Raw genomic sequence first — 15,331 nt, forward strand, 5'->3', positions numbered from 1 at the left:
AGCGCCCTCGATTCACGGGGTGCGCGGATCTATTTTTGACTTTTGAGGTTTGGGAGTCGCCACATAGTTATTATGGTCTAGGAATCGAAAACTGACTCTACAAGGTAAATAATACTAATCTACGAAAGAAAATACGAGTCCAGGGATCACGTTTCGGGTTGGAAGGTATTAGGCACCAACCCCGACTAGCAAACATCGATCTCTACTTTTTCCAAATAAAATACATTGCTAAAAGATCTAAATAAATAATAAAAAAATAAGAATGAAAAATATCTAGATGATCACAACGATAATTATCTCAGAGTTGGCGGAGAGATTCTTTACTTGTGATTCCTTGTTTCGTTTTCGTTACTAGATCCGCTTTAGATATCAAAGATGAAGTATCTTCTCCTTAGATCTAAGTACTTCCTAATTTTTGATAGATTTCTGGGTATTTTTGAAGGGTTTCTGGTATTTTTTGAGCAAAAGTTGGGGGTTGGATGATAGGTAAGGGGTAAAGGCTTCAAAATTAGGATTTTGGAAAAGTTGGGGAGGCTCATTGTCCTACTTTTTCTAAGATTTTCTCTTGGATACCAAAATAGGTTGTAGAGATCCCTATTTATAGATTTTTTTAAAAGCTTTTTAGATAGAGTTAGAATTAGATTATGTTTCTTTTAGATAGTTTTAGAGTTTAATTATGTTTCTTTTAGATAGTTTTAGAGTTTAATTAGAATTCTCTTAGGGTTAGGGTTTGACTTTAGTCTTATTAGTTTGATTAGGATTTTGACTTAAGTCTTGCTTGATTGACTAGAATTTAGAGTTTTGACTTAAGTCTTACTTGATTAACCTGATTTTAGGATTTTGACTTAAGTCTTACTTGATTGACTAGAATTTAGGGTTTTGACTTAAGTCTTACTTGATTGACTTTAATTTTAATTAAGATTTCACTTTACGTTAATTAATGTTTTAATTATTAATTTTGGAAATTTTTAATTATTAAAATTGTAAAATTATCGTTTTACCTCGGAAAAGACTTTTGCATTTTAAGTCATTTTACAATGTTTTAGGATGATTTGGAATCGATTTTTTGTAAGGAATTCAATGAAAATATTAGTTTGTATCATTTATGAAATTTTTTATGCGAAATGGTCGTGAACTTTATGAGGGGTATTTTCATAATTTTGTCAAATTTTGTGAAAATCGACGAAATTATTTATTTGATTGCAATTTGTTGTTTTATGTGTTTGAAAAGATTTTTTTAAGCGTAATTTAGGCTCTAAGGATGTTTTCAGGTTAGGGGTAATTTGATAATTTGGCCATTTTCAATGACTTTTATCGTAAAGCTTCTTTTTGTTTGAAAAATGATGATCTCTATGTTTTTGGTTAAATTTTCCTAGCGTAGCGTGGTTTCTAAGGTTTTTTTGGTTTGAAATACCTCATCCAGATTTTTGAAACATATCTAGTAGCACAATAGAGCACTGGAATAACCATCCATCATTGGGAACCGTTATGGTCGTGTTGACGAGTTGATTAATCAGGCGAATGCAAAAATGGGATGTCTACAGTATCTCCTATCTCTACCCAACATATCAGTAATCGACACGGGTTACCGTATAAGGATTCGAATGATGCCATTCCGATACTTGCTTAAAAACTATTGTTATGGGAAAACTTTGCCAACGATGAGTGACGCTTCTAACATCCTCTAAAATCTGAAACACACGGCCATAGCATATCCTCTAAAATCTGAATCACCCGCTCAAATTATCTATCTAACTGTGGATGAAAAGTCGAACTGAAATTTAATTAAGTACCCATGACCTTGTGTAGACTCTCTTAGAATCTAGAAATAAATGTAGGATCCTTGTCTGACATGATAGAAATCTGCACCCCATGTAGTTGAACTATCTTAGCTATATATATCTGGCTCAGTCTATCGATGTCGAATAAAACTCGAGTCGGAATGAAATGTGCCGACTTCATCAGTCGATCCACAATTACCCCATGATGTCTCACCCATCACTGACTCTAGGTAACCCAATTACAAAGTCCATGGTCACATGCCCCCACTTCCATTCTACAATGGGTAATGGTTGGAGTAAGCATGTTGGGTTGCAGTGTTCTACCTTGACTTACTGACATGTCGGACATTTATTCACATATTCTATGACAACTTTCTTCAAACCCAAAAATCAAAAATTTTTGCAGAGATCTCTATACATTTTTGTACCTCTTGGGTAAATAGAATATCGGGAATGATGTGCCTCACCTAGTATATCGGACCTTAACTGCAAGTCTTGAGGTATCCACATCTTGCCTCGGAACCTGAGAACCTTATCTAATCTTTTTGACTAATTTAGGTCGATCAGGTCCCTAGTTCTTGATTTGTGTGGCGTCCCGTCAAACGCTAACACAAATCCCCATGTCAGATATCGAGGTACTAAGTGGCACCTCGAAATTTCGACATGGTCTACTTTGTTTATGTTAGCATTCTAAGGCGTTCAACCTGCACCTGATAAACGACATACAATCCTGCACATAAACAAACAAAATATAATACTAGCAGAAGCTTATATACGTCTAATAACGTACGATAGATCAGAGTGCGGAAGAAGAAGTTTATATACTGGATTATATAGAGATTCTCACTCTAACAAAAATCCTAACGCTCAGAACAACATCTATAATATTCTTGGATAAATCGACACCACTAGGGGAGTATAGCCTCAATACTCACCAGGTAACGGACTCTGGTCGTCTATCTGACCTACCAGATAGTCCTTACTCATGTTCTATACCTGCTTCGCCAAACTCCAGATTTGAAACTAAAAAAATGGAGAAGGAAAGGGTGAGTAACAATAGTTACCCAGTAAGGAAGAACACAATTTCTGCCAATAACCTCTTCTAACATGAACGAATAAGCATACTAAATCATTTTAAAATTTATAAAATTTTACAAAAGAAACTACGATTAACTGGTACATATAGCCAAGGATGAGCAACTACACATTTTAAAACTAACATTACATCAATCAACATAACTCACTATAACATTCTCTTTTTATACAAATCTAATTGATCAAATGGAAACATTAAACATGCATTTCATTTTATATATCAAAATAAGACAACAGATACATAATACAGAATGGTGGAGTATTGGAATTAAAGAGTTGGGATTTACGACTGGATTGCTCCCAGTCGGGACATGATGTTATAATTCTTCTTTGACTTTTAGTTCCTAATTTTGTGACCGGTCGCTGCACTTATCATATTTGGTTGACCATTTATCTGGCTCAGGCTGGCCGTTTGACGTGACCGTAAGTACTGGATTTCTTTTTGATTTGTCAAGACGTTCGACTACTATAGATTATTAGTGATCACTGACTAATCATCTTTGTCTATGCCTATCAGGCGTGCATGTGATTCCCAAATATACAAGCCCTTCGTATACAACGACCTTTACATTACAAGTTCACTGGTAAAGATAGAGAGGAATATCCCGGATTCCAATTGTGACTACACTCTCATCCGCGTCCCATACCACGTATGAGCTTGGTAGTCCCTACCGTACATCCCAAGATAGTACACCACTCCGGATGATATGACGCACTATCCCTTCAAGCATTCACAGACTCTTTAACAGCTCACAAAATAGCTACATATATATATTACTTTCATTTGAAAACAAAAGAGAAATTAACAATACAAGGTTGAGAATGGATATCTAGTTTCCTACCATGCAAGTGTGGCCACCCGGCCTAAAATAAATAACATAACGAAAAAGTAAACAGCGTCTCGCGCTAACAGAAATTTAAATAAACATACAACCAGCAATATTATCCTTGGATATCTGTTCACCAACCTACATACAATACAACAATGTAAGATGCAGACATCACCCCTCGGGTGTGACTTTGGCATTTTACCGTTTCATACCCTTTTTCCCTTTTTCTGATTTTTACAGTTTTCAATCTCTTCTATAAAATATCAATTTTCTGATAATCATCAACTCAATATTAGTTCATTGAATATTAAATAATATTTTCCAACTATAGAATTTATTTTTATCAATAATATTGAAAAAGAATACAAATTTTATATCAAAACGGATTCCGAGCAGTGCACAAGACCCAATTTATGGAAATAACCCGTTAAAATACCCTACCCACGTATAATTTGTTAAAAATACAATTAAACATATCAAACATGTAATTTCTGGCGTGAATTTTTGAAATAACAAAAGAATTCTATATTTTGGAAATACATCCAAATTTTTTTCGATAAAATCCTAAATGCAATTTTCATAATCTACAATTATTAATAGAAATTGAAAGTTCCTTACAATCTTTAGGCGAAAGAATCTAAGCGTGTGCACGAAAATTGAGGCAATTGACACAGAAATCGAGATGGACCGAACTTAGAAGCGATTGATTTTTGAAATCGGCCCGGTGGTTTCGAAGATCTCGATGTGGTCGTCCTTTCTCCCTTCTGTGGCGAAGGACGGTTTGGCCCCGAAACGGATGAAATCCGAGGTCGAAGTTATGAAATCTTAGTATAAAAATACGACAGATTTTTGACGATATGGGGTGAAAGAGAAGATGAAATGAATGGATCTTGGGTGGGTTTTATAGATGTCGAAGCTGCGGATCTTTTTCCCTTCTACGGCGGTCGTTGACGGTGAGCCGTTTGTCGTAGATCTGCGATGGAAGTTTAAAGAAAAAATAAATTTTTTTAAAAAAAAACGTTGGTTGTGTTTGGGTGGGTTGGAGAAGATGAAGTTATAAAAAAAAATTTAAAAATTTTATTTATATAAAATTTGGGAAGAATTCGGTATTTTGTAAAAGTTTTGATCGACGATAACTTGACTGTCCGGACTCCAAAAATGACGAATGAATACTCTATTTCGCCTAATTTTTTGTTCCGAATCTAATGGTATAGTCAATTTCTGTAAATTCTATCTCTAACAAAAATTTACATTTTTGGCCTGAGGTGACTCCTAAAATTGATGTCGTTTTCGTTTTTGACAATAATTAGACTTTCTGGTCTCCAAAAATGACAAATAAATAGTCCATCTTCAATAATTTTTCATTACGAATCTAATGGTGTAATCTAATACTAATAATTTTTCTCTAGTAAAAATTCACTATTTTGGCCTAGTCCGACTCGGTAATCGAGGATTTTGCAAGTTTTATATTCGGACTCGCATTTGAGCGTGCTTACAGGCTAAAGTATGTTTTTTGATCATTTTGAATCCAATGGTGAGATCAGATTCCATTAAAATGATCAGAAACATCTTAAAGTTTTACCCCTAAGTCCCATTTTCAAGATTTTCTTAAAATTCCACTTTTTTTTCTCGAGATACGAATCGAAAACTCGGGGTGTTACAATTTGTATTCCTACATATCCTCATCTATTTTTGAGATTCTCTAATTTGGGCTATCAATTTATTTTCGATCCTCAATGTACTTAAATAAATATGCGGTCTATACCTTTCCCTCGGAGTCTCAAATACTATTTATGTGGCTTGTTCAAGCAAATGTCATTTTTTTATCATCATAAGTGCTATAGTGTTCCTACTTAGTGTATCAGCAACCACATTCACTTTTTTTGGGTGATAATCAAGGGTAAAGTTGTAGTCATTTTGGTATTTCATCCAACGTCGTTATCTCATATTCAATTCCTATTATTAGAATATATACTTGCGGTTCTTATGATCGGAGAATACTTCAAACTTCTCTTCATATAGGTAATGTCTTCATAGGTGTAGTGCGAACACTATTGCAACTAACTCGAGATCATGGACAAGGTAGTTCATCTCATGATTCTTCGATTTCCTAGATGCGTAAGCTACTACCTTCCCGAACAGCATTAATACAGTTTCCAAACCAATCCCGGAGGTGCCAGTAATGATCATCAAACCTTTACCCAGAATCAAAGATACTATAATTGGAGCAATCATCAATCTTTTCTTCAACTCCTAAAATGTCGTCTCACAATTTTCATCCCACTCAAATCGAACATTTTTCTGTGTCAGTCTTATCAATATTGCTACAAGAGTGAAGAATCCCTTAATAAATCTTAGATAATAGCTTGCCATCCCAAGGAAGCTTCTAATGTCTATCATTATCTTTGATTGTTCTACAACAACACGACTTCAATTTTGGAAGGGTCTACTACTATCCATTCAGTTGACACTACGTGCCTAAGAATTTCACCTTACGAAGGCAAAACTCACACTTGCTGAACTTGGCATATAGTTTACATTCTCATAAAATATGTAGTGTGATTCTGAGATGTCTCTCTAGATCCTTCCTTGACTTAAAATAAATTAGGACATCATCTATAAATGCAATTGTATTTATAGATGACATCTTGTCGAAGTGCTCCCAAATATCTGGTACATAAGATCCATAAATGTTACTGGTGTATTCGTCAGATTGAAAGGTATCACTGGATACTTGAAGTGTCCTAGTCTGATCCGAAATGCAATCTTCAGAATATCCACCTCCCAGATTCTCAACTAGTGGTACCCGATCTTTGAGAAATACTGGCTACAAATCGTTCTTACCTAATTATTAATTATTACCTTAACCTTGAATTTAGTAATTGACACCCATTGCATTACTAATAGAATAAACTTAGAATCTTATCCAAAGCTTACTAGGCTTCACAGACTTCTAAATACAAAAGAGCTTGTAATCCCAATATGGAACTATTAATGAGCTCTAATACTACTATGTGGCACCTTGGGATCACTTACACAAATCCCTATGTCAAATCTCGAGATACTAGGTAACATCTCTAGATTTGGACATGGTCTCCTCTATTTATGTTAACATTCCAAGACACGACTACTACCTACTAAACCTTATACAAAACATTACGTATATATATAAATAAATAAAATATTAGCGGAAGCCAAATGTACAATGAACACATAATGTAAACAGAATAAGGAGGGTGTAATAATATACGAGATTTATAAAAATATACTCCATCTAACATGAACATAACATTCAACTCAAAATCTATATACATCTTGGACAAACTAACTTCTAGTGAATGTAACTTAGTACTCATTAGGTAATGGATTCTGGTCATCGGTTTGACCCACCAGACAATCCTCGCTCATCGATTTTACGTCCATCTCACCAACTATAGGCTCTGAAGCTAAAAAAATAGGAAGGAAAGGACAAGTAATAATAGTTACTTAGTAAGTCCACAAATAATTCTTACTAATAACCTCTCCTAATATGAATGAATAAGCATACGGAATCATTTTCATATGTGCAAAGCTTTACTGACCAATGATCTTCGTCTATGTTTATCAAGCGTGCATGTAATTCCTATTATACATCCCCAGTCATGTACAACCACCTTTATATTATAAGTTCAATGGTCAAGATAGAGAGGAATAAACTTGGATTCTAGTTGTGACTCCACTCTCATATGTGTCACATACCATGTATGAGCTTAGTTATCCCTACCGTACATCTTAGGATAATGCATCACATTGGATGAGATGATGAAGTATCCCTTCAAGCAATCATAAGCTCTTTAACAGCACAAAATAGCTACATGTATATATAAATATCATTTTTCTTTGAAAATAAAAAATAAATTAACATTACAGAGTTGAGAATGGATATCCAGTTTCCTACAATGCAATTGTAGCCCACTAGCCTAAAATAAATAATAGTGCGAAAAGTAAACCAACGCCTTACACTAATAAAAAGTAAATAAACATACAATCGAAAATAATTATTCCTGGATATTCGTTCATCAACCTGCACACAACACAATAATGTAAAATACAGACACCACCCCTCGGGTGTATTTTTGACATTTTACCGTTTTATCCCTTTTTTCTTTTTTTTTCTGGTATGTTTACTTTTTGACTTTTCAAACATCATATTTCTTTTTTGATATTCATCAACTTAATACGAGTTCATTGAATATTAAATCATAATTGAAAAACTACTAAAAATTTAGTCAAAATGGTCAAAAGAGTTCGAAAAAAAATTTAGGACAATGTCAAAGATTGTTGGTCTAAGCTATGAAAAGCTAGTGAAAATTTGGCTAAGTGTCAGAAAAGTAATTTTTTAAAGTTTTTTAAATTAAAAATGGATTTTTGAAAATGAAAGCTTTGAATAAATGTATTGACATCATGTAATTTTTATAACTCAATTCAAAGTAATGCAAAAGATATTCAGATTTGAAAATTTGATGAAAATGCCAAAATTTACATTTTGTTCTTTGAATCAAAAATTAAATTTTGATCCTTTGAGATTTGGATTTTTAAACCATTTCTATTGTTTCCAAATGGGGGTAATCCATTAATTTCATTAAATGTGACATTTACTTAAATATTTGTAATGAAAGTAAGGTTGGAAGAGTTGCATATAAGTTGTGGGAGAAGTAAAACAAAGACCAAAATTTCAATTTGGCCAAAATTTGGTTCTGATGGCGGTGATGTGATTCTTAACAATGGCCAATAATGGCATTGTCAATGCCCAATGACGACACTGACAACATGTTAAAACTCGAAATATTTCTCTTTCTTTTCTAAATTTTTTTCAAAATAACACTCCGAAATCGATACCAAATATATCGGTTTGTTTTTAAAATATTAAACCATTTGTGAAGGACTTAAATCACAGCACATGAGACAAAATCTATCAACAAGAATTTTGAAAACGTAATCGATTCATGTAAAAATGCATGAATTTGAAATAAAAGACGAAATTCTATGTTTTAAAACACATCATAAGTTTGATAAAATCCTAAATGAAATTTTTGCAATCTACGATTAGCAATAATCGAGGTGTATAGCATAGAAATCGAGGTTGGGTGGTATTGGGTACGAAATAATCAATGGCTATGAAGACCTTGATGATAGCACTATCTTTTTCTTTTATGATGGAGGATGAATCTTACTCTAAGTAGATAAAACCCTGAGTGAAATGTGTCAAAACCGACTCATTAATGTTTTATGAGAGATGGAGAGAAAGGAAAAGAAAGGAGATTCAGCAGTGGTAGAAACGTAGAACTAGTCAATGCCAACAACTTTTTCTTCTTTGTCGAGGTTCAACGATGTCTCGTTCGCGGTAGATCTTGAGGTGAAGAGGGTTGAAACCCTTTGAGATTTGATTGGTTGGATTTTGGTTCGTTTGTAAAGAAAATAATGAAATAAAAGAAACTTAAAACCCTTTGAGGTTTGATTGGCTGGGTTTTGGTTCGTTTGGAAAGAAAAGAATGAAATAAAAGAAACTTAAGTTTTTTTTATATAAAGACTTGAGGGCATATTTGGTATTTACTAACTTGTTTCTATGATTAATGGTATTTCGACTTCTCAGACTCGAAAATTGACGAATAAATACTTCATTCTCTATAATTTTTCATTACAGACCTAGTGATGTGATTAGAATTTACTAATTCTCTCTCTAATAAAAATTTACTTTTTTAGATCTTGTTTGACATAGAAATCGAGGATTTTATAACTTTTCCATCAAAACTTGAATTTGCACGTACTTACAAGTAAAAGTATGTTTTTTTATTATTTTTAATCCAATGGAGAAGTTGGATTTCGTTAGAAATGAATAGAACAAAATTTTAGTATTTTACCCTAAGTCCTTTTAGAATTTTGAGAAAAATTTGAAAGTGGGATTTAGGATGAAACTTTAAAAAAAAATTGGTAATTTTTAATGAAATATGACCTCACTATTAGCACGCACAAATGAAAGTTTGAACGAAAAAGTTGTAAAATCCTCGATTTTCAAGTCGAACCTGGCTAAAAAAATAAATTTTTGCTAGAAAAAGAATTTCTAGAATCCTATTGCATCATTGGGTCTGAAATGAAAAATTATAGAATATAGAGTATTTACTCATCACTTTTTTAGCCCAAAAAGTTGAATTATCATAAAAACGAAAACAACTTCGATTTTTGGGTTGAATTAGGTTGAAAAAGTAAATTTTTGATAGAGAAAGAATTTATAAAATTCAATTAGACCATTATATCTATAGTAAAAAATTAAAGAAAATGGAGTATTCACTCATCAGTTTCGGAGTCCAGATAGTCGAGTTATCGTCAAACGAAATAACTTCCAAAAAGGTCAATTTCATCTCGAAACTTTATATAAAGAATTTTTAATTCTCGATTACTACTCATTGTCTCCTAAATTCGTTAAAACCAGCCAAAGAAATTTTTAAAAAATTGTTGATTTTAACCAACTTTAAACTCGAGATCTATCGTGATAGGGTCTCCGTCGATATTCGGTGAAGAAAGGAAAAACGTATGTGACGTCGAACTCTATAAATCCTACTCATTCCTTTTTCTTTTTCTCTTCTCTTTTTTGTATTTTTTCAAAAACCAACCACATAAGATATGGGGGTTTTGAATTTTCAATCTCAAATTTCATCTACTTTGAGCCCAAATCGTCATCCGCCATAGAAGGAAAAGAGGACCTCGTCATCGATATCTTCAAAACCAGCAGGTCTGATTTTAAAAATCACCCATTTCCACATCAGATCCACCTTGATTTCTATGCTGGTCATCTCGTTTTCTATGCATGTCCTTCAATTCTAATGCTCAGAGAGTGGTAGGGGCTTATGATTCTTATTGGTAACCGTAGAATGTGAAAATTGCATTTAAGGTTTTTAGCAAAAATTTGTGACGTGTTTTAAAAATGTAGAATTCTTTTTATTATTTTAAATTCACTACAAGACCTTGTTTGATGTGTTTAACTGTGTTTTATAACAAATTATACGTGGGTGGGACATTTCACTGGATTATTTTCGCTAGTTTGGTTCTATGCACTGCTCGCACCTGTTTTGATCCAATTTTTATAATTTTTCAATTTAAATGATATAAATGAATCTTAAAGTTTGAAAAAATATAATTTAAGATTCAATGAACTCATGTTGAGTTAATGAATATCGAGAAATGAACTTTTTGTTCAAAAAGATGAAAAGTGAAAATATCAAAAAAAAATTGGGAAAAGATTTAAATGGAATCACACCCGAGGAGTAATGTTTGCATTTTACATTGTGATGCTATGTATGGGTACTCACTATACATTTTTCATCTTATGCAAATATAATTGATAACCTCGAACTATTAGACATGCTTTTCAGTTTATACTTCGAAATATAATAACAGATACATAGTACAATTGGTGGAGTATTAGAATTAAGGAGTTGGGATTCACGACTGGATCGCTCACAATCGGGACATGATATTCCTCAATAACATCATAGTTCCTGATTTTGTGGCTGGTCGCCATTTACCATGCTTGCGAGACCATTTATCCGGCTCAGGCTGGTCGTTTGACGTGACCGTAAGCAATGGCTCTCTTTTCGATGTGTCAGAACGTTCGACTACTACTAGATTGTTAGTGATCACTGACTAATCATCTTCGTCTATGCTACCAGGCGTGCATGTGATTCCCAAAATAATACTCTACTCATATACGATCACCTTTACAATACACGATCACTGGTAAAGATAAGAAAGGAATGGACCCGAATTCCAGTTGTGACTCCACTCTTATACGTGTCCCATACCACGTATGAGCTTGGTGGTTCCTACCGTACATCTAAGGATAGTACATCCCTCCGGATGATGTGCCGTACTATCCCTTCAGGCATTCATAAACCCTTTAACAACTCACAAAATAGCTACATATATATATTATTTTTCATTGAAAACAAAAGAGAAATTAATAGAATAGGGTTGAGAATGGATATCCAGTTCTTACCATGCAACTGTGGCTACCCAGCCTAAAATAAACAATAGTACTCAGAGCCTCTACGCCAACATAAATTTAAATAAACATGCAACCCTTTCATTAATAACCTGGATATCCTTTCACCAACCTACATACAACATACAACATAAAATGCAGACATCACCCCTCGGTATGATTCTGACATTTTACCGATTCATCCCTTTCCCATTCTACCGTGTTTTTACTCCTCGACTTTTCAAACAAAGTATTTCTTTTTCAAGCTTGCAAAATCACTTTTATCATTCGATCAAAAACTATCCAATTTTTGTTAAAACGGGGTCCCAATAAGTATGCGAAGGCAAACTATCAAAATTGGGGAAAATCTGATAAAATTTGGCTTAGTATCGGAAACTCAATTTTTTAAAGTTGTCAAAATTAAAAATGGATTTTTGTAAATGAAGGCCCTTGACAACATGAGAAGATCCATATAGTTTTGTAACCTAATTCAAAGAAATGCAAAAGATATCACGCGAATACTTAAAACATTCCCGTCGTGATGAAAATTTATTTATTTTTTTCCCGCTTCGTCTGAAGGAGTTACGGGGGCCATAAAAAGTCGTTTTAGCATGTTAAAAGTATGAGGAATCCAAAAATAATATCAGAAAAAAAATTTGGGCACTTTTTGGTTTTCTCGGTAGCACCGTGAATAGTGCACGGTGGCACCGTCAAAACGCTGAAAGCTTCGATTTTTTTCCATTTCTTTCATCATTTCTACGAGTTTTTCACTCATTTTCTATTCTAATAACCCACCCACGAATTAAACATTTAAACTACGATAAAATACATCAAACATAACTATTTCTAGCATGAATTTGAAGTAAATTAAGCGACATTCTATAAATTTAAAACATACAAAAGTTTCGAAACATCCCTAAATGCAAGTTTTCAAAATATACGGTTATTAATAAGAATCGAGAGTCCCTTACTCTTGTGATTGTTGGACACAATAAACTAGCTTGGAAATGAAGGAGTGGCGGTCCAGAACATCGAATTTGGTGGAACTTGAATGCCAAACGAATCGGTTTGGTTGCAAAACCCTCGATAGAAGTGTTCTTCCCCTTTCTAATGACAAACAACGATTCTCCTACGATTTGGATAACGATCCAAGTGGTTATAAACAAATCCACTTGCTGATTTTTATGGGAGACAAAAAGAACGAAAAGAAAATGGAGGTTGAATGGGGTGAGCACGGGAGCTCGACAACGCCGACGACTTTGGCTTCTTCATCGAGGTTCAACTCGGACTCGCTTGCGATAGATCTTGATGGGAAGGGTTGAAACCCTAGGTTTGGAAGAATGGTTGAGTTGAGTTCTTTAAAAAAAATGAAAAAATAAAATGAAATAAAAGGAAGTAAGCTTTCTTTTATAAGAGGGCTGAGGGCATTTTTGACATTTTCTACTTATTTCTATTTCTGACAAAATCCCGACCATTCAAACTCGGAAAATGGCATGTGAGTATTCCATTTCGAATAATTTTTTGTTGCGGATCTCATGATATGGTTAAATTTTTCTGATTCTTCCTCTATAAAAATTTACTATTTTGGGTCCCACTTAACGCGAAATTCGAGGATTTTATAACTTTTTCATCTGAACTCGAATTCGAACTTGCTTATAGGCTAAAGTATATATTTCAATCATTTTGAACCTAGTGGCGGAGTTGGTTTTCGTTAGAAATGATCAGAACCATATCCAAGTATTTTACTATAATTTCTTTTTTCGGTATTTTCCTCAAAATATCACCCTTTGACTTTTTCGAGATACGAGTTAAAAATCCGAGGTGTTACATAAAATGTTTACTCGTTCATGCTAGGATGAGGTTATTGGCAAGAATTATTTTCTTCCCTATTGGGTAACCGTTATTACTCATCATTTCCTTCTCATTTTTTAATTTTAGGTTCTATACTTGACGAGGCCGATGTAGAGTAGTATTAACAAGTGAGGATCACTTGGTTGGTCAAATAGATAATCAGAGCTTATTACCTGGTGAGTATTGGGGCTATACCCCCTTAACAATGTTAGTTCATCCAAGGTGGTATTATAGATTTTGGGTTGAGCGTTGGGAATTTTGTTAAAATGAAGAATTTCAATAGAATCCCTATTATTATTTACTTCTTCCGTACTCTGATATACCTTACGTTGCTAGATGTATATAAGCCTCCACTATTATTTTATTTATATATATGCAAGATATCATGTTTATGGTTTATCAGGTGTTTGAGTGCCTTGAAATGCTAACATAAATAGAGGAAATCATAACGAAATTTCGAGATGCTACCTAGTACCTCAAAATTTGACATAGGACTTTATGTTAGTATTTCAAGGATGCCACAAATAGTATCAAAGCATACCATTAGATCCTTATGGGATACAAATCTACTATGTTTTGAAGAGCTGGCTAATTCCACATATGTCAAAGTGATATTATGAATCTGATATCTAAGCTCTTTAGTAGTTCTTTATTAGGATTACGTGATTTTCTATGTCTAGAAATCCATAGAGCCTAGTAAGCCTAGGATAAGATTATAAGTTCATTATGTTAGTAATGGAAATGGTATCTATTACTACATTTCAGGTTATAGTAGCAATTCATAGTTACATAAGAATAATTTTGGTCTTATTCTGATAAGTGCCTTGTTACGTATAAACACAAACGAGATGAGTAGATGAAGTAGAGGCCAAGGGAGAGGTCAAACTACAATAGAGATGTGACAAGTTCCGGATCAGGCTACTGACCAGATAACATAGCTAATATCATTCATGGGATAGATGGCTAAGTCTCAGGCTAAGTTCAAAGAGGAGATGATCGAGTCACATGCTAAGATAGTAGAGAAGGTGGTTAAGATAAGGGAACGTCAAAATTTTTCACAAGGGGCGGATATTATTCTATGCCAAGTTCCACCACAGGGATCACTACCACAAGTCGTGCCTTTGAGAAATGTGAGAATAACCCAGCCCAAAGGACAGGTAGATCCGGGGAAGTGGTTACAAAACTTCCAGTGACTACGTCCACCTAGATTTAGGGATTTTTTTGATCCAACTGAGGTCGAGGAGTGGATTTTAAAAACCTGAGAAATTTTGAGTGTCATGCATTGCCCGAGAGATCAATGGGTAATGGTAACTACATTTCAATTAGACAGGGATACTGGTCATTGGTGGCATTCCGAAAGGAATACATTAGGAGATGGACCATTTGAATGAGGTGGCTTCAAGAGGGTGTTTCTTGACAGATTTATATCTGAGATGGCTCGAGAGATTAAGCACCAAGAGTTTTCGGGGTTGTTGTAGGGCAACCAATCAGTTATCAACTATGAGCTGAAGTTCATTAGGTTATTACGATATGCGCCCAGGCTCATATGACAAATCTGTAGAAGGCCTGCAAATTTTTCATAGGATTGCAATCCTACCTAAGGGCCAGAATGTCAGTTATTGAGACCACCAATTACAGAGATACAGTGAGTTGAACTTAGAGAGTTGAGCGAGAGGAGATGGAGTTATAGACTTCTAAGGGGCAAATCAGTCGACCCTAGATTTTTTCCTCCCAAATCAGATCCTGTAATACCCTAA

Source organism: Akebia trifoliata, chromosome 3 (genome assembly GCF_017979445.1).
Source record: "Akebia trifoliata isolate Shusen 1 chromosome 3, ASM1797944v1, whole genome shotgun sequence".
Lineage (NCBI taxonomy): Eukaryota > Viridiplantae > Streptophyta > Magnoliopsida > Ranunculales > Lardizabalaceae > Akebia > Akebia trifoliata.